Here is a 19892-nt window from a genome sequence, read left to right as displayed (position 1 = left end):
AGCTTCATTATTCTAACTTCATCTACAACTTCCAAATTTAAACTTCCAGCCCCAGTGCTAAAATATTGCCACAAACTGAATATTTCTGGTCACTCAATATTTGCTGAATTAATGAAATTAAAAAAAAAAAAACTCTAAAATCCTCATGAGGAAGAAACATAATTTAAATAAATGAAAATGTTGAGTGGGAATTTTTAATAGAATAAAGATGCATTTTCCCCTAAAAATAGCAGTCAGTGTAATATAATAACAATGAAAATACAAACAAGATTGTAAAAAATTGATACATTATATTTTACATGTTAATGGGGTATGCATAATAATTGTTACATGCATAGATTTTTAATGATCAAGTATTGTAGCTCTGCCACCTAGACTGGAATGCTGTGGTGCGATGATAGCTTACTGCAGCCTTAAACTCCTAGGTTCAAGTGATCCTCCCACCTCAGCCTCCTGAGTAGCTGGGACCACAGGTGAGAGCCATCATGCCTGGCTAATTTTTTCAGTTTTTTTTGTAGAGACAAGGTCTCATCTGTTGCCCAGGCTGGTCGTGAACTCTATGCCTCAATCGATTCTCCTGCCTGTCTATCTGTATTAGGCCATTTTGCATTGCTATAAAGAAAGAAAAAGAGGTTTATGTGGCTCACAGTTCTTCAGGCTATACAAGCATGACACCAGCATCTGCTCAGCTTCTGATGAGGCCTCAGGAAGCTCATATTTATGGCAGAAGGTGGAGCTGTAACAGGCATGTCACATGTAAGAGAGGGAGCAGGAGCAAGGAAGTCCCCATCTTTTTTAATCAACCAGATCTCCTGTGAACTCCTTACCACTGGGGAGGACCCCAAGCCATTCATGAAGGATCCACCTCAATGACTCCAACACCTCCACTAGGCCCCACCTCCAACATTGGAGATCACATTTCAACATGAGCTTTGGAGGGGGCACACATCCAAACTATATCACCATCATTTAGAGTATTTATTATGTCTAGGCATTGGGACAATTCAAATCCTCTCTTCTGGCCACTTTGAAATATACAATACATTGTTATTACTGATAGTCACTCTACTCTGCTGCCAAAGAACAGAGCTTATGTCTTTTATCTAACTGTATGTTTGTACCTGTTAACCTAGCTCTCTTTACTCCCTCCCCTTTCCAGCCTCTGGTATCTATATTATAATCTCTGCCTCCATGATCAACTTTTAAAATTCCCACATAAGAGTGAGAACATGTAGTGTTCATCTTTCTGTGTCTGGCTCATTTCACTTAGTATAATAATCTCCATCTCATCCATGTTGCCGCAAATGATGGGATTTAATTCTTTCTTATGGATGGATACTATTCCATTGTGTATATATACCACCTCTTTATCCATTCCTCTGTTGATTGGTTGATTCCATGTCTTTGCTATTGTGAATAGTGCTGCAATAAACATGTGTGAGTTCAAGTATCCCTTTGATGTACTGGTTTCTTTTCCTTTGGATAAATGTCCAGCAGGGGAATTTCTGGATCATGTGGTACTTCTACTTTTAGTTGTTGATGTTTTTGAGAAATCACCATACTGTTTTTCCTAGTGGCCACACTAATTTACATTTCAGGCCACAGTGTATAAGTGTTATCTTTTCTACACATCCATGCTAGCATCTGTTTTTTGTTTTTTGTGTGTTTTTTTTTGTCTTTAATAATAGCCATTCTAGCTGGGGTAAGATGATATCTCATTGTAGTTTTGATTTGCATTTCCCTGGTGTTAGTGGTGTTGAGCATTTTTTCATTTACCTGTTGGCCATCTGTATATCACATTTTGAGAAACATTTTTTCATGTCCTTAGCCCAATTTTTTTTTTTTTTTTTTTTTTTTTGAGACGGAGTCTCGCTCTGTCGTCCAGGCTGGAGTGCAGTGGCCGGATCTCAGCTCACTGCAAGCTCTGCCTCCCGGGTTTACGCCATTCTCCTGCCTCAGCCTCCCGAGTAGCTGGGACTACAGGCACCCGCCACCTCGCCCGGCTAGTTTTTTTTTTGTATTTTTTAGTAGAGACGGGGTTTCACCGTATTAGCCAGGATGGTCTTGATCTCCTGACCTCGTGATCCACCCGTCTCGGCCTCCCAAAGTGCTGGGATTACAGGCTTGAGCCACTGCGCTCGGCCCCTTAGCCCAATTTTTAATGGGATTATTTGTCTGTTGTTTTTTAGTGTGGAGTTTTTTGAGTTCTTCCAACAGTATTTATGTTTTTAAAAAACGTACTTTGTTTTTTTTTTTTTTTCTGAGATGGAATTTCACTCTGTGGCCCGGGCTGGAGTGCAGTGGTGTGATATTGGCTCACTGCAATCTCTGCCTCCTGGGTTCAAGTGATTCCCCTGCCTCAGCCTCCTGAGTAGCTGGGACTACAGGCACCTGTCACTACACCCAGCTAAATTAAAAATATATATATTTTTAGTAGAGATGGGGTTTCACTCTGTTAGCCAGGATGGTCTCAATCTCCTGACCTCGTGATCCGCCCGCCTTGGCCTCCCAAAGTGCTGGGATTACAGGTGTGAGCCATCGCGCCCGGCTCCTATTCTTATAGTCTTCCATTTATCATGACCCAGCAATGAATACCTCTCCTAGGTATTCACCAAAGAGAAATGAAGACTTATGGTGACATAAAAACCTGATCAGCAATATCCATAACAGTTTTACTCAGATTTCAGTTTATTGAAACTGGAAATAACCCAAATGTTCAACTGGTGGATGGATACACAAAGTGTGTTACACTCAAGCAACTGAATGCTATGAAGTCGTAAGAGGAACAAACTACTGACACATGCAACAACACGGAAGAGTCTCACATAGATTATGATGAGTGAAAGAAAACAAACTTGGCCGGGCGCGGTGGTTCAAGCCTGTAATCCCAGGACTTTGGGAGGCCGAGACGGGCGGATCCCGAGGTCAGGAGATCGAGACCATCCTGGCTAACACGGTGAAACCCCGTCTCTACTAAAAAAATACAAAAAACTAGCCGGGCATGGTGGCGGGTGCCTGTAATCCTAGCTACTGGGGAGGCTGAGGCAGGAGAATGGCGTAAACCCCAGAGGCGGAGCTTGCAGTGAGCCGAGATCCGGTCACTGCACTCCAGCCTGGATGACAGAGCGAGACTCCATCTCAAAAAAAAAAAAAAAAAAGAAAAAAAGAAACCAAACTCAAAATGCTACTATTGGATGGTTTGTTTATATGACATTTATATTATACTTGGAAAAATAAGCAAAAATACCTGAGAAAGAATTTCAAAAATGGAGTATTAAGGACAAGAAGCCCTATGAAGTATTCTTTAAAACACACATATGCATGTGGGCATGCACCAATAAGTAGATTCTCAATGGAAAGATGTAAAGAGATCTAAATAATCAAAATTTTGTGAAAAATTTAACTTGCTAATCAGTGAGGTCATCATCCAGAGATCTTTAGGGTTTTGCAGAAAGTCGCAGTCAAGTCCTCACTGAATACTGCTGTGTATGTATGTGAGAAAATAACTCAAGACTAGGGAATAACCACCTGAAAGCAGGGGGAAACAATGACTGGAATTTACACAGGGCTGGAAATACTTTGTATTCCTAACAGCTGGAGAGGAATACCCTGGTTATTCATGGGGCATCAAGTAGTTTACTCAGAAAGGTATTATCTCAGTAGGAATATAAAATTTACCTTTGCATATGGCTGCTTTTGTGCCACCTAACAAAACTTGTAAAAAGCTTCAAATGGATCAACCTATTTCCAAATAACTCAACTGAATAATAGAACAAAACTCAAGAACATTTCTAGAAATACAGAGCTATTCAGCACCTAAAAAGTTAAATTTTACAGTATTTTGCATCCAAAAAATAATTACTCGGCAGGCAAAGAAGCAGAAAAGCATGACCTATCATCAGAAGAATCAACCAATATAAACAGACCCAGAAATGACACACATGGTAGAATTGGGAGACAAAATTATTTAGTTATAAAAATTGTATGAAATGTTCAAGAAAGGAGAGGAACACTTGACAAAACACAGATATATAAAAAAGACTCCAAAACTTGTTTAGATAAAAGACATGTTTTGAGAGGAAGTGGAGCAAAACAGCTGAACAGAATCCTCCAGTGATTATCCCCTCCTCCCCACAGAAACATCAAATTGAACAACTATCCATAAAAGAAATCCCCTTTATAAGAACCAAAAATTATGAGAGTGATCACAGTACCTGGTTTTAGCATTATATAAAGGAAAGAGGCATTGAGGAAGGTAGGCAAGACAGTCTTGAACCTCTGATGCCACCCCTCCCCAATTCCTTGGTAGAGATGCATGGTGAAGAGACAATCTGTGTGCTTTGGGGAGGAAGAGTGAAGTGATTGTGGGACTTGCATTGGAATTCAGTGCTGCCTGTCATAGTAGAACATAACACAAGAATGAATTTGGCTGGTGTCTATGGAGGGAGCAATTAAACCAGCCCTAACCAGAGATTAATCCTCTGTCCCAGCAGTAGGAAGCTGAGTTCTGGCTAGTCTTACCACCAGCAGGCTAAAGTGCCCCAGGGTCCTCAACAAATTTGAAAGGCAATCTAGGTCACAAGGACTGTAGTCTTCGGGCAAGTCCTGGTGTTGTGCTGGGCTCAGAGCCAACAGACTTGAAAACAGAAAATAGAAAATAGCCTCAAAAGAGCAAATCTGAGTAACTGCCCTTAAAGAGGAGGTAGAGAGAGGGATACGGGTCAACAGTTAATTCAAAGGGATAGTAACAGGGAACTCCCCAAACGTAGAAAAAGATATCAATATTCAAGTACAAGAAGACTATACAACACCAAGCAGATTAACCCAAAAAGACCACCTCAAGTATTTTATAATCAGACTCTCAAAGATCGAGGATAAAGAACGGATCCTAAAAGCAGCAAGAGAAAAGAAACAAGTAACATGCAATGGAGCTCCAATACATTTGGCAGCAGAATTTCCAGTGGAAACTTTACAGGCCAGGAGAGAATGGGATGACATATCTAAATGCTGAAGGAAAAAAATGTTTACCTGATAATAGCATATCCAGCAAAAACACTCCTCAAACATGAAGGAGAAGTAAAGACAGAAAAACAAAAGCTGAGGGATTTCATCAATACCAGACCTATCTTATAAGAAATGCTAAAGAAGTTCTTCATCTGAAAGAAAAGGACATTAATAAACAATAGGAAATTATCTGAAGGTACAAAACTCAAAATTAACTCACAAGTTGGAGTATTCTGTATTGATTACAATTTTATACTGTAATAGTAAGTACACAAATCAATACAGAACACTCTAACACTTTAATTGTGTTCTGTAAACCACTCATATCTTGAGTAGAAAGACTAAAAGAGGAACTGATCAAAAGTAATAACTACGACAACTTTTCAGGACATAGGCAGAACAATAAGATATAAATAAAAAAACAAAAAGTTAAAAAGTGGGGGACAAAGGCAAAGTGTAGAGTTTCTAAATATTTGTTTTTGTTTGTTTTTTGTTTATGCAATCAGTGTTGCCATCAGTTTAAAATAATGGCTTATATTATTTGCAAGCCTCATGGTAACCTCAAACCAAAAAACATACAACTGATACACAAAAAGTAAGAAGCAAGAAATTAAAACATACCATCTGAGAAAATCACCTTCACTAAAAGAAAGGTGGGAAGGAAGGAAAGAAGGAAGATCCAACCACAAAACAGAAAACAACAAAATGGCAGGAGTAAGTCCTTACTTATCAATAGTAACATTGAATGTAAATAGACTAAAGTTTCTAATCAGAAGACACAGTGGGTGAATGGATAGAAAAATAAGAATCAGTAATCTGTGGCCAAGAAACACATCTCACCTATAAAGACACACATAGACTAAAAATAAATGGATAGAAAAAGATATTCCATGCAAATAAAACCCCCCCCAAAAAGAGGAGTAACTATACTTATATCAGATAAAATTTATTTCAAGACAAAATCTCTACAAAGAGGCAAAGAAGATCCTTAAATAATAATAAAGAGGCCAATTCAGCAATAGGATATATATGCATCCAACACTGGAGATACATGAAGAAAATATTAGAACTAAGGAGAGAGCTAGACTTCAATACAATAATAACTAGCGACCTCAATATATCACATTTTTAGCATTGGACAGATCACCCAGATAGAAAATCAACAAAAGAATATGGGACTTAATCTGTACTACAGACCAAATGGACCCAATAGATATTCATAGAACATTTCATCCAGTGGTCACAAAACAAGTCTTTTTTTTTTTTTTTTTTTTTTTTTTTTTGAGACAGAGTCTCGCTCTGTCGCCCAGGCTAGAGTGCAGTGGCGTGATCTCGGCTCACTGCAACCTCCACCTCCCAGGTTCAAGTGATTCTCCTGCATCAGGCTCCTGAGTAGCTGGGACTACAGGTGTGTGCCATCACACCCGGCTAATCTTTTGTATTTTCAGTAGAGACGGAGTTTCACTGTGTTAGCCAGGATGGTCTCGATCTCCTAACCTCGTGATCCGCCTGCCTCGGCCTCCCAAAGTGCTGTGATTGCAGGCGTGAGCCACTGTGCCTGGCCCAAAACAAGTCTTAAATAACCCTACAAAATAAAAATAATATCAGATATCTTCTGTGACTACAATGGAGTAAAACTAGAAATCAATAAGATTTTTTTTTTCTGAGACGGAGTCTCACTCTCTTACCCAGGCTGAAGTGCAGTAGCATGATCTCAGCTCACTGAAACCTTTGCCTCCTGGATTCAAGCAATTCTCATGCCTCAGCCACCTGAGTAGCTGGGATTACAGGCATGTGCCACCACACCTGGCTAATTTTTTGTATTTTTAGTAGAGACGGGGCTCTCACTATGTTGGCCAGGCTGGTCTTGAACTCCTGGCCTCAAGTGATCTGCCCACCTCGGCCTCCTAAACTGCAGGGATTACAGGCATCAGCCACTGCACCCAGCCTAACAAAAGAAATTTTAGAAGTGATTAAAACACATGGAAATTAAACAAAATACTCATGAATGACTAGTGGGTTAATGAAGAAATTAAGAAGGAAATTGAAAAGTTTCTTAAAATAAACGATAATAACAACACAACATGGCAAAACCCATGGAATACAGTAAAAGCAGTACTAAGAGGGAAGTTTACAGCTATAAGCAGCTACATCAAAGAGCAGAAAAACTTCAAATAAACAACCTAACAATGCATCTTAAAGCACTAGAAAGCAAGAGTTTAACTTGCATTCTTCTGTTAACCGAGGTGTTTGGTAAATTGAGGCATTTGATGATTGGCAGGAAGTTTGTGAGTTATGTACGTTATCTGCACAGGAGGGCCATATGTCCTGGGCCATAAAGAAAGGCAGACCGGTAGCTTACCTGCTTTCTCTCTTTGCTTCCTCCTGGTCCTGCCAATCTGACTCCTTTTCCCTAATTAGGACTCCATAGTTAATTTTATAACCTATGGATAGTTCCTCTCAGCATCATTGGATGCCACTGAAAAGTTCCCCTTTGTTGAAAAGACATCAGTGTGAAATTATGGCCCTTGTTTACTTATGCCCCCTAGGAAGTTCTTCATAGTCTTTTGTGAGTTCTGTTTTCATTAAAAATTTAATAAATGTCTATGTGTCTAAGTCATGATATGTCATAAGGAATTATGTTTCTCACAGTAAACAAAATCATCTGCACTAAGGAATTGGCTTCTATGCCTTCACTTATAATTTCTGAGGCCCTCTCTTTTCCATCACTGGGTAAACCACTGGGAAGTTTTCTTTTCCTGCAACTATTATTAATTATTTTGGGTATATAGCTAGAAGTGGAATGGCCAAATCATATGGTCTTTTTACAGTGTTTGGTGGTTTATTTTTGGATTTTTTTGTAGAGATGGGATTTCACCATGTTGCCCAGGATGTTCTCAAACTCCTGAGCTCAAGTGATCCACCTCGGCTTCCCAAAGTGCTGGGATTATAGGTTTAGTTTTCTGGGGAACTGCCAAACTGCTTTCCACCCCTGCTCATTTACAGAAACTACTGCAATTTAACTTCCCCACGCTCTGCACCATTTTTACAGCAGCATTTCACAGCAGCTGCGCCATTTTACATTCCCACTGGCAAGGTACAAGAGTTCCAGTTTCTCCACATCCTCCCTGTATTAGTCCGGGTTCTCCACAGGAACAGAACCAATAGGACATATGCATATATAAAAGGGAGTTTCGTTAGCCAAATTGGCTCACATGATTACAAAGGAAAGTCCCGTGATAGGCCTACTGCAAGCTGTTGAAGACAGAAGCCAGTAGTGGCTCAGTCCGAAAGTCTCAAAAGCAGGAAAGTCAACAGTGCATCTTTCAGTCTGTGGCCAGAGGCCAGAGAGCCCCCAGCAAGCCACTGGTGCAAGTCCCAGAGTCTTAAAGGCTGAAGAACCTGGAGTCTGATGTTCAAGGGCAGGAGGAGCAGAAGGAAGCATTCAGCACAGGAAAAAGGAAGGAAGCCAGAAGACTCTTCAAGCAAGGGCAGCTCACCTTCTTCTACCTGCTTTGCTCTAGCCTCACTGGCAGCCCATTGGATGGTGCCCACCCACAGTGAGGGTGGATCTTACTCCCCCAGGCCAACAACCCACATGTCAATCTCCTCTGGCAACACCCTCACAGACACACCAAGAAACAATGCTTTACCAGCCACCCAGGCATCCTTCAATCCAGTCTAGTTGACACCTAATATTAACCATCACACTCCCCAACACCAGTTATTTTCCATCTTTTGAATTATAGCCTTCGTAGTAGATGTGAAGTCATATTGATGTGTGGTTTTGATTTGTGGTTTTGATTTGCATTTCCCTGACACAGATTCACACAGGCAATGGATACAAGCCCTGTGAACAGTCAGTAGATCTGACTAAGCACTCTTGATCACCCTTCACTACAAGGCCTCATACTTATGACTACTGTGGAATGTGCCCTGTTAATATAACTGACATGCTGCACAAAGAAGGCATCCTGAATGCCTTTGCAGGATTCTCTTCATTTGGCTCAACAAATTTTCAGACAAGGGTAAAATTCTAACTCTCCAACTCCTCCCATTTCTACTCCAAAGATTAATAGACACCACAATGACAGTATTTCAAACACTGAACTTCTCTGGCATAACACACCCTTCCCCATCCCAGAAAGTGGTATCTGCAACCAGCTGGTAGCTCAAGGTGCAATTTTGGATTATTGCTGATGCCATGTTTCTCTCACACCTACATTCCACCCTTCAGGAAATTCTCTTTCCCCTACATTCATAACCTATGCAGAACCTACTGCCTCCAGCAGTGGCCTCCTTCGCATGAGTATCTCTCTTTTGCATTCCTTTGACAGCATCTTTATTGATCACCCTGTTCTTGCCTGTGCCCCATACAGACAGCCCCATTAGATCATGTCACACATCAGCTCAGAACCCTACAACAGCTCTTCCTTCCTATGGGAGTAAAATAAAAAGTGGCAACGATGGCTTAAGATGTCATCAGACGTGGCTTCCTTCAAAACACTTACTTCACCCCTACTAAATGTGAACAATGTGGAAATAATATAACCAAGCAACGTGTTGAGGGCAACATGAAGATCTTGTGGGAAGTAGGCTTCCTACAATATGTTCTTATCTTAAATAACTCAGCCCAGAGTCCTAAATTTTGATCAAGTATTACAAGAGCAAGCCAAGTGGGATGGCTCATGCCCGTAATCCCAGCACCTTGGAAGGCCAAGCCAGGCAGATCATTTGAGGTCAGGAGTTTGAGACCAGACTGGCCAACATGGCAAAAACCCATCTCTACTAAAAATACAAAAATTAGCCAGGCGTGCTGGGGCACACCTGTAGTCCCAACTACTCAAGGAGGCTGAGGTAGGAGAACTGCTTGAATCTTGGAGATGGAGGTTGCAGTGAGCCGAGATCAAACCACTGCTCTCCAGCCTGCATGACAGAGTGAGACCCTGTCTCAAAAAAAAAAAAAAGGAAAAAGAAAAGAAAAAAAAAAGTATTACAAGAGCAGTCTACTGTTGGTGTATACTTGGGTTGTTTACTTTTTTAAAAAAATATATTTTATTTTACTTATTTAAAAAATTATAAATAGTGTGGCTACAGGTTTTCTCGCACATGTCAAGCACTTATGTGCATGATCTTCATGAGACAATGCTTCTATCTTGGTGTATTGGGTAGGTGTGGTGGTGAATTCCTATAGCAGCCACAGTTTTATGAAACACTGTGGCATCAGTTGGCTTCCTCTCAAGGCTTAGAGTATGTAATAAGGGAGGACTGGATTGTGCAAAGTATGTTCCCATTCATGACTTTACTGTACAATGACATATTGTTTCCAGAGTTGTACCAATTTACGCTCCCACCAGAATTTATGGTTATTTTGGTTGCCAACTGTTATTGTCAACACTTGATCTGTGAAATTTTCAAAGTCTGACAATCTCATAGGTGTTAAATCGCAGCTCATTGTGGCTTAAATTTGCATTTCTAATTGTTAATTGCTAATGAGATTAAGAATCTTTTCATGTGCCTGTTGGCTGTAGTATTGCCTTCTCTGAGAATTGCAGGTCTTTTGGTCAATGTTCTTTTAAAGAAGGATGACCTTTTTAATATTAAAGTGCAAGAGACATAGGAGGAAGAGGGCAGAGACTAGGATAGTAGAATTCTTTTCTACTTAGAATCCTGGGCTTTCAACTGAATTAGTAACTGAATGTGTTTTCTGGAGTTTGGCGTAATGTTTCTGGTTGTAAAATTCTTAAATTCTTTTCTGCTTGGGATTTGCTGAACAACTTGAATCTGTGAAGTGCCATCTTCAGTGCTCAGCAAACTCTTCCTCTCTCATATACTGCCTCTTCCCCATTCTTTCTCTTCCTTGAGAACTCCAATTCATTATAAGGCAGGTATTACCTGCTCTATCCTCCAGGTGTATTGAATTCTCTGTAATTTTTATCTTTCAATCTCTGTGTTGCATTCTGAATAATATATTCCAATCTACTTCCATTCATAATTTTCTCTCCAGGACATTTTAATTGCCATTCTTCAAAGATTTTTGTTAACATGGTAGGCATAGGTGCTTCATAATATGTATCTGATAATAACAAACCTGAAGATTTTATGAAAGTTTATTTTTAAACTCTTCAATCAATTTGCTTTGCTTCCATTTTTGGTGGTTATCTTTATCTGTCCTTGAAAAGAGATTTCATGGAGCTTCTCCATATCCTTAGAAGAACATGGCCTTCTCTTCTAGAGATTATATAATTTTATTTTCAGACAAGACCAGGATCCCTACCACTCTGGAGCCACTTTAAACCACACTTAAGACATAAAGTCCCTGCTCAGTCCAACCAGAAAAGCTTACATAGGGATTCTTCATTGTTGCTGCTTTTCCTCATGAGCTCCCTGGAAGAATTTTCGTGCCTTTCCATTATGAGTTCTCAGCTATTTTGAACATGAGTTAAGTTCATGAGTGGAGAGAGGGCCAACATTAAAAGACCTGATGTGACTCAGGGCAGAGGTAAGAAGAACTGAAATGGAGAGCCAGTCCTTGCTGTGTAGCTAAACTCCTGAGTTGTGTGTGTTCCATGACTTGTATTATTAACAGAAAAAACAGAAGGCACTCAAATAGACATGAGGGGAAGAAATCCAGGGCCATGTGGTGAGTCTACAGTGAAGGATGCTTTGAGAACACTAACGAGAGTGTCCACTAATTTTTTTCTTTTAAGACAGAGTTTCACTCTGTCACCCAGGCTGTAGTTCACTGTTGCAATCACAGCTGACTGCAGCCTTAACCTCCTGGGCCGAAGTGATCTTCCTACCTTAGCCTCCTGAGAAACTGGAACCAAAAGTGTATGCCACCATGCCCAGCTAGGGGTTTTTAAATTATTATTTGTCTTTAGTAGAGACAGGGTCTCTTTATGTTGCCCAGGCTGGTCTCAAATTCCTAGGCTCAAGAGATCCTCCCACCTTGGACTCCCCAAGTGTTGGGATCACAGGCATGAGCCACTGCTCCTGGCCTGGGCTTACTGATTTTCATTTGGAAGTAAAATTTGTAAATGTAGAATATGTTGTCACCAGAACCCAAAATGTACCAAAAATTGGACTTACATGTCCTTAATGAAAGTGTCAAATAAGTCTCCTGGGAGGGGGATGTTATTAATATAATGTCTTACCTGTGCTCCTAGAGAAAAAAAGGTGAATGCAGTTCAGATTTTGTCTGCAAATATTGTACATGATGCCAGAGCTGGGCAGGTACCCCTTCAGTTGCCTGGGAAAGGTGTATTGCATGCCTTCAGAGATGGATGCAAATTGCTATACAGAGGTTGTTGAAATTGGCACCAAACAAACATGTTAGCCAAATCTATAAGAGCAAAACATATACCAGTTGTTGACTGAATAGAATCAGCAATTATAATAATATTGGATATTGGCTATGGAGACCTCAATGGATGGGACCACAGCATTAAGGTGTTAGTAATCCATCAGGAATTTTATGTCATATATAAAAGTACAAAAATGTAAAAGACAGGAAATAAAACTAAATGAAAAAAGTAAAATAAAATACATAGCTGGGAAAAATGTATAATATTGATGCAAGAAATATGAGGGTTGGAAAAGGGAGAGTTGAACTAAGCAGAGACCATGAACAAGGAAAAGTGAACATGTACTTTCATTGTTAAATTGTTTGATGAATAATACAGTTGACCATCTTAAATAAAAATTCAACTATATAAAGCATCAACATCTTATAGCCCATCCTGAGGCTATCCAGATGCTCTACCTTAAGTACCTCATTAGCATGAACTCAGGTGTCATCAGTGGGGCTTACTGGCTTACTATGAATAACAAATGACACTCTTATCACTCAGGACATTCCAAGGGTTTCAGCACTCTGACAGGAACTGGTGATAAAGGCCAAATATATCTCATACCACAGTCTTACTTGATCTTCTCTCAGCTTCCTAGATCTGTGCTTTTTGATGTCTGCCAGTAAGTTTGGAGAATTCTCAGTCATCATTTCAAATAGTTTTTCTGCTCCTTTCTCTCCTTCTTATCCTGTTGGATTCATTCTGATTACATTTATATTATATACTTTGTAATAGTCCACAGATCTTAGATATTCCATTTGTTTCTTTCCTCCTTCCCTCTCTCTCTTCCTGTTTCTGCTTTTAAGTTTAAGAAGTTTCTATCAGCACATTTCACATTTGCTGACTCTTTCCTTGGCCATGTTTGTTAGGCCTCCAAGCCCAAGCTAAGCCATCATATCCCCTGTGACCTGCACATACACATCCAGATGGCCTGAAGCAACTGAAGAATCACAAAAGAAGTGAAAATGACCAGTTCCTGCCTTAACTGATGACATTCCACCATTGTGATTTGTTCCTGCTCTGCCTTAACTGATCGGTTAAGCTTGTGAAATTCCTTCTCCTGGCTCAGAAGCTCCCCCACTGAGCACCTTGTGACCCCTGCCTCTGCCCGCAAGAGAAAAACCTCCTTTGACTGTAATTTTCCACTACCCACCCAAATCCTGCAAAACTGCCCCACTCTTATCTTCCTTGCTGACTCTCTTTTCAGACTCAGCCCGCCTGCACCCAGGTGGTTAAAAAGCTTTATTGCTCACACAAAGCCTGTTTGGTGGTCTCTTCATACGGACACACGTGACATTTGGTGCCAAAGACTTGGGACAGAGGGACTCCTTTGGGAGACCAGCCCCCTGTCCTCGCCCTCACTGCGTGAGGAGATCCACCTATGACCTTGGGTCCTCAGACCAGCCCAAGGAACATCTCACCAATTTCAAATCGGGTAAGCGGCCTCTTTTTACTCTCTTATCCAACATTTCTCACTATCCCTCAACCTCTTTCTCCTTTCAATTTCTGTGCCACCCTTCAATCTCTCCCTTCCCTTAATTTCAGTTCCTTTCCTTTTCTGGTGGAGACAGGGGAGATGCGTTTTATCCGTGAACCCAAAATTCTGGCGCCGGTCACAGACTCAGGAAGACAGTTTTCCCTGCATGTTTAAACATTGTGGGGACACCTGTCTGACTATTCACCCACACTCCAGAGGTATTTGACCACCGTGAGGATGCCTGCCTTGATCCTTCACCTTGGTGGCAAGCACCACCTCCCTGGGGGGAAGTATGACCCCTTCTCTCCATGTCTCTACCCTCTCTTTTCTCTAGGCTTGCCTCCTTCACTATAGGCAACCTTCCACACCCCCACATTCCACCTTCTTCTCCCTTAGCCTGTGTTCTCAAGAACTTAAAACTTCTTCAACTCTCACCTGACCTAAAACCTAAGTGTCTTATTTTCTTTTGCAACACTGCTTGGCCCCAATACAAACTTGATAACGGCTCTAAATGGCCAGAAAATGGCACTTTCGATTTCTTCATCCTACGAGACCTAGATAATTTTTGTTGAAAAAATGGGCAAATGGTCTGAGGTGCCGGACATCCAGGCATTCTTTTACACATTGGTCCCTCCCTAGTCTCTGCTTCCAATGTGACTCGTCCCAAATCTTTCTTCTTTCTCTCCTGTCTGTTCCTTCGGTCTCCACCCCAAGCTCTGAGTCCTTTGAATCCTTTTTTTCTACAGACTCATCTGACCTCTCCCCTCCTCCTCAGGTCACTCCCCACCAGGCTGAATCAGGCTCCAATTCTTCCTCAGCCTCTGATCCTCTACCCTATAATCCTTCTATCATCTGCCCTCCTCACACCCGGTCTGGCTTAGTTTCATTCCACAACTAGCCCTCCCCCACCTGCCCAACAATTTCCTCTTAAAGAGGTGGCTGAAGCTAAAGGCATAGTCAAGGTTAATGCTCTTTTTCTTTATCCAACCTCTCCCAAATCAGTTAGTGTTTAGGCTTTTTTTCATCAAATATGAAAAACCCAGCCCACTTCATGGCTCGTTTGGCAGCAACCCTGAGACCCTTTACAGCCCTCGACCCTGAAGGCTCAGAAGGCTGTCTCATTTGCAATATGCATTTTATCACCCAGTCAGCTCCTGACATTAGAAAAAAACTTCAAAAATTAGAATCCGGCCCTCAAACCTCACAACAGGAATTAATTAGCCTCGCCTTCAAGGTGTACAATAATAACAAAGAGACAGCCAAGTGGCAACATATTTCTGAGTTGCAATTACTTGCCTCCACTGTGAGATGGGGCCCCATCTCCAGCACACAAAAACTTCAAAACACCTAAACCACAGTGGCCAGGCATTCCTTCAGGACCTTCTTCCCCAGGATCTTGCTTCAAGTGCTGGAAATCTGGCCACTGAGCCAAGGAATGCCTGCAGCCCGGGATTGCTCTAAGCCGTGTCCCATCTGTGCAGGACCCCACTGGAAATTGGACTGTTTAACTTGCCTGGCAGCCACTCCCAGAGCCCCTGGACCTCTGGCTCAGGGCTCTCTGACTGACTCCTTCCCAGATCTTCTTGGCTTAGTGGCTGAAGACTGACACTGCCTGAGTGCCTCAGAAGCCTCCTGAACCATCACAGACACTTTGCGTAACTCTTACAGTGGAGGGTAAGTCTGTCCCCTTCTTAATCAACATGGAGCCTACCCATCCCACATTACCTTCTTTTCAAGGGTCTGTTTCCCTTGCCTCCATAACTGTTGTGGGTATTGCCGGCTGGGCTTCTAAACCTCTTAAAACTCCCCAACTCTGGTGCTGACTTGAACACTTTTCTTTTATACACTCATTTAAGTTATCCCCACCTGCCCAACTCCCTTATTGAGACATTTTAACTAAATTATTTGCTTCCCTGACTATTCCTGGACTACAGCCACACCTCCTTGCCACCCTTTTCCCCAGTTCAAAGCCTCCTTCACATCCTCCCCTTGTGTCTCCCTACTTTAGTCCAGAAGTATGGGATACCTCTACTCCCTCCTTGGTGACCAATCAGGCACTCCTCACCATCCCATTAAAACCTAATCACCCTTTCCCTGCTCAACGCCAGTACCCCATCCCACAACAGGCTTTAAGAGGACTAAAGCCCATTATCACTGGCCTGTTACAACATGGCCTTTCAAAGCCTACAAATTCTCCTTACAACTCCCCCATCCTACCTGTCCAGAAACTGGACAAATCTTACAGGTTGGTTCAGGATCTTTGCCTTATCTGCAGCCCCTCTTACAAATTTTCCCAACAGGATACCCTCCTGCTCCTCCAACACCTATTCTCAAAGGGATATTGCAAATCCCCCTCCAAAGCCCACATTTCTTCCTCATCTATTACCTATCTTGGCGTAAATCTTTGTAAAACCACATGTGCTCTTCCTGCTGATCATGTCTGGATAATCTCCCAAACCTCAACCCCTTCTACAAAGCAACAACTCCTTTCCTTCTTAGGAATGGTTAGGTACTTTCACCTTTAAATATCTAGTTTTCCATCCTGACTAAATCATTATATAAACTCACAAAAGGAAAGCTAGCTGTCCCCATAAATCCTAAATACTTTCCCCACTCCCCTTTCCATTCCTTAAAAAACAGCCCTAAAAGCTGCTCCCACACTAACTCTCCCTAACTCATCCCAACCGTTTTCATTACACACAGCTGATGTATGGGGCTGTGCAGTCAGAATTCTTACACAAGAGCTGGGACCACGCCCTGTGGCCGTTCTGTCCAAACAACTTGAGCTTACTGTTTTAGCCTAGCCCTCATGTCTGTGTGTGGCAGCTGCTGATGCTTTAATACTTTCAGAGGCCCTCAAAATCACAAACTGTGCTCCGCTCACTCTCTACAGTTCTCATAACTTCCAAAATCTACTTTCTTCCTCACACCTGACACATGTACTTTCTGCTCCCCGCGAGCTCCTTCAGCCATACTTACTCTTTGTTGAGTCTCCCACAATTACCATTGTTCCTGGCCCAGACTTCAAACTGGCCTCCCACATTATTCCTGATACCACACCTGACCCCCATGACTGTATCTCTCTGATCCACCTGACATTCACTCCATTTACCCATATTTCCTTCTTTCCTGTTCCTCACCCTGATCACACTTGGTTTATTGATGGCTGTTGCACCAGGCCTAATCGCCGCTCACCAGCAAAGGCAGGCTATGCTATAGTATCTTCCACATCTATCATTAAGGCTACCACTCTGCCCCACTCCACTACCTCTCAGCAAGCCAAACTCATTGTCTTAACTTGGGCCCTCACTCTTGCAAAGGGACTATGTGTCAATATTTATACTTACTCTAAATATGCCTTCCATATCCTGCACCACCATGCTGTTATATGGGCTGAAAGAGGTTTTCTCACTACGCAAGGGTCCTCTATCATTAATGCCTCTGTAATAAAAACCCTTCTCAAGGCTGCTTTACTTCCAAAGGAAGCTGCAGTCATTCACTGCAAGGGCCATCAAAAGTTGTCAGATCCTATCACTCAGGGAAATGCTTATGCTGATAAGGTAGCTAACGCAGCAGCTAGCATTCCAACTTCTGTCCCTCATGGCCAGTTTTTCTCCTTCTCATTGGTCACTCACACCTACTCCCCCACTGAAACCTCCACCTATCAATATCTTCCCACACAAGGCACATGGTTCTCAGACCAAGGAAAATATCTCCTTCCAGCCTCACAGGCCCATTCTATTCTGTTGTCATTTCATAACCTCTTCCATGTAGGTTATAAGCCACTAGCCCGCCTCTTAGAACCTCTCATTTCCTTTCCATTGTGGAAATCTATCCTCAAGGAAATCACTTCTCAGTGTTCCATCTGCTATTCTACTATTCCTCAGGGATTGTTCAGGCACCCTCCCTTCCCTACTCATTAAGCTTGGGGATTTGCCTGGGCCAAGGACTGGCAAATTGACTTCGCTCACATGCCCCAAGTCAGGAAACTAAAATACCTCTTGGTCTGGGTAGACACTTTCACTGCATGGGTAGAGGCCTTTCCCACAGGGTCTGAAAAGGCCACCACAGTAATTTCTTCCCTTCTGTCAGACATACTTCCTTGGTTGGGCCTTCCCACCTCTATACAGTTCAATAACAGACCAGCCTTTATTAGTCAAATCACCCAAGCAGTTTCTCAGACTCTTGGTATTCAGTGGAGCTTTCTTTCCCCTTACCATCCTCAATCTTCAGGAAAGGCAGAATGGACTTAATGGTCTTTTAAAGACACACCTCACTAAGCTCAACCTCCAACTTAGAAAGGACCGGACAGTACTTTTACCACTTGCCCTTCTCAGAATTTGGGTCTGTCCTTGGAATGCTACAGGGTACAGCCCATTTAAGTTCCTGTATGGACACTCCTTTTTGTTAGACCCCAGTCTCATTCCAGACACCAGCCCAACTTGGACTGCACCCCAAAAACTTATCATCCCTACTATCTTCTGTCATACCCCTATTCACCATTCTCAACTACTCGTAAATTCCCTGCCCTAGTTTACACTGCCAGTTTACACTTTTCCTCCAAACTATCATAACTGATATTTCCTGGTTTTACCTCAAACTGCCACCCTTAAGTCTCTCTTAACGTGAATAGAAGATCTTCAGTCGTAAGGTGCACTCCAATACTTTCACCCTGATGAAGTCCTATTCTTTACTTTTATACTCACTCTTATTCTCGTTCCCATTCTTATGCCACCCTCTACCTCTCCCCAGCTATCTCCACCACACTATCAATCTCACTCACTCTCTCCTAGCTGTTTCTAATCCTTCTTTAACAAACAATTGCTGGCTTTGCATTTCTCTTTCCTCCAAAATTGCCAAGGCCTCGACTTACTCACTGCTAAAAGAAAGAGGACTCTGTATATTTTTAAATGAAGAGTATTGTTTTTACATAAATCAATCTGGCCTGGTATATGACAACATAAAAAAACTCAAAGACAGAGCCCCAAAACTCACCAACCAAGCAAATAATCACTCTGAACCCCCTTGGGCACTCTCTAATTAGATGTCCTCCGTCCTCCCAGTTCTTAGTCCTTTAATACCTGTTTTTCTCCTCTTATTCAGACCTTGTGTCTTCCGTTTAGTTTCTGAATTCATACAAAATCACATCCAGGCCATCACCAAACATTCTATATGACAAATACTCCTTCTAACCACCCCACAATATTGACCCTTACCACAAAATTTTCCTTCAGCTTAATCTCTCCCACTCTAGGTTCTCACACTGCCCCTAATCCTGCTTGAAGCAGCCCTGAGAAACATCATCCATTATCTCTCCATACCACCCCCCAAAATTTTCACCACCCCAACACTTCTCCACTATTTTATTTTTCTTATTAATATAAGAAGACAGGAATGTCAGGCCTCTGAGCCCAAGCTAAGCCATCATATCCCCTGTGACCTGCAGGTATACATCCAGATGGCCTGGAGCAACTGAAGAATCACAAAAGAAGTGGAAATGGCTGGTTCCTGCCTTAACTGATGACATTCCACCATTGTGATTTGTTCCTGCCCCACCTTAATTGATCAACTAACCTTGTGAAATTCCTTCTCCTGGCTCAGAAGCTCCCCCACTGAGCACCTTGTGACCCCTGCCTCGGCCTGCAAGAGAAAAATCCCCTTTGACTGTAATTTTTCACTACCCACCCAAATCCCATAAAACTGCCCCACCCCTATCTTCCTTGCTGACTCTCTTTTTGGACTCAGCCTGCCTGCACCCAGGTGATTAAAAAGCTTTATTGTTCACACAAAGCCTGTTTGGTCGTCTCTTCACACGGACGTGTGTGACAATGTTCAGTCTACTGATGAGCCCATCAAAGATGTTCTTCATTTCTGTTACAGTGTTTTTTATTTCTAGCACTTCTTTTTGATCCTCTTTTAGTGTTTGTATCTCTCTGCTTACATTACCCATGTCTTCTTCCATGTTGCCCACTTTTGCCATTAGAATCCTTAAAACTATTCTTTCTTCGTAATGTGTTTCTTCCAGCTGCACTAGCCTTTTTGGGTTGCCGCAACAGAAT

At 42.0% G+C, this 19892-nt stretch overlaps 1 long non-coding RNA gene across 1 annotated transcript; it reads left to right on the top strand.

Annotated features, from left to right (window-relative positions):
- Positions 1-2478: 2478 nt before the first annotated feature.
- Positions 2479-19338, top strand: LOC115892096. The gene is made up of 4 exons (XR_004051984.1): positions 2479-2528; positions 13564-13791; positions 15315-15507; positions 19280-19338. It is a non-coding gene; the product is annotated as an uncharacterized LOC115892096 (long non-coding RNA).
- Positions 19339-19892: the final 554 nt, after the last annotated feature.

The sequence above is a fragment of the Rhinopithecus roxellana genome, chromosome 12 (genome assembly GCF_007565055.1).
Source record: "Rhinopithecus roxellana isolate Shanxi Qingling chromosome 12, ASM756505v1, whole genome shotgun sequence".
In the NCBI taxonomy this organism is placed as follows: Eukaryota; Metazoa; Chordata; class Mammalia; order Primates; family Cercopithecidae; genus Rhinopithecus; species Rhinopithecus roxellana.
The sequence above is the reverse complement of the archived record's forward strand: the minus strand, read 5'-3'. Positions and strand labels throughout refer to the sequence as shown.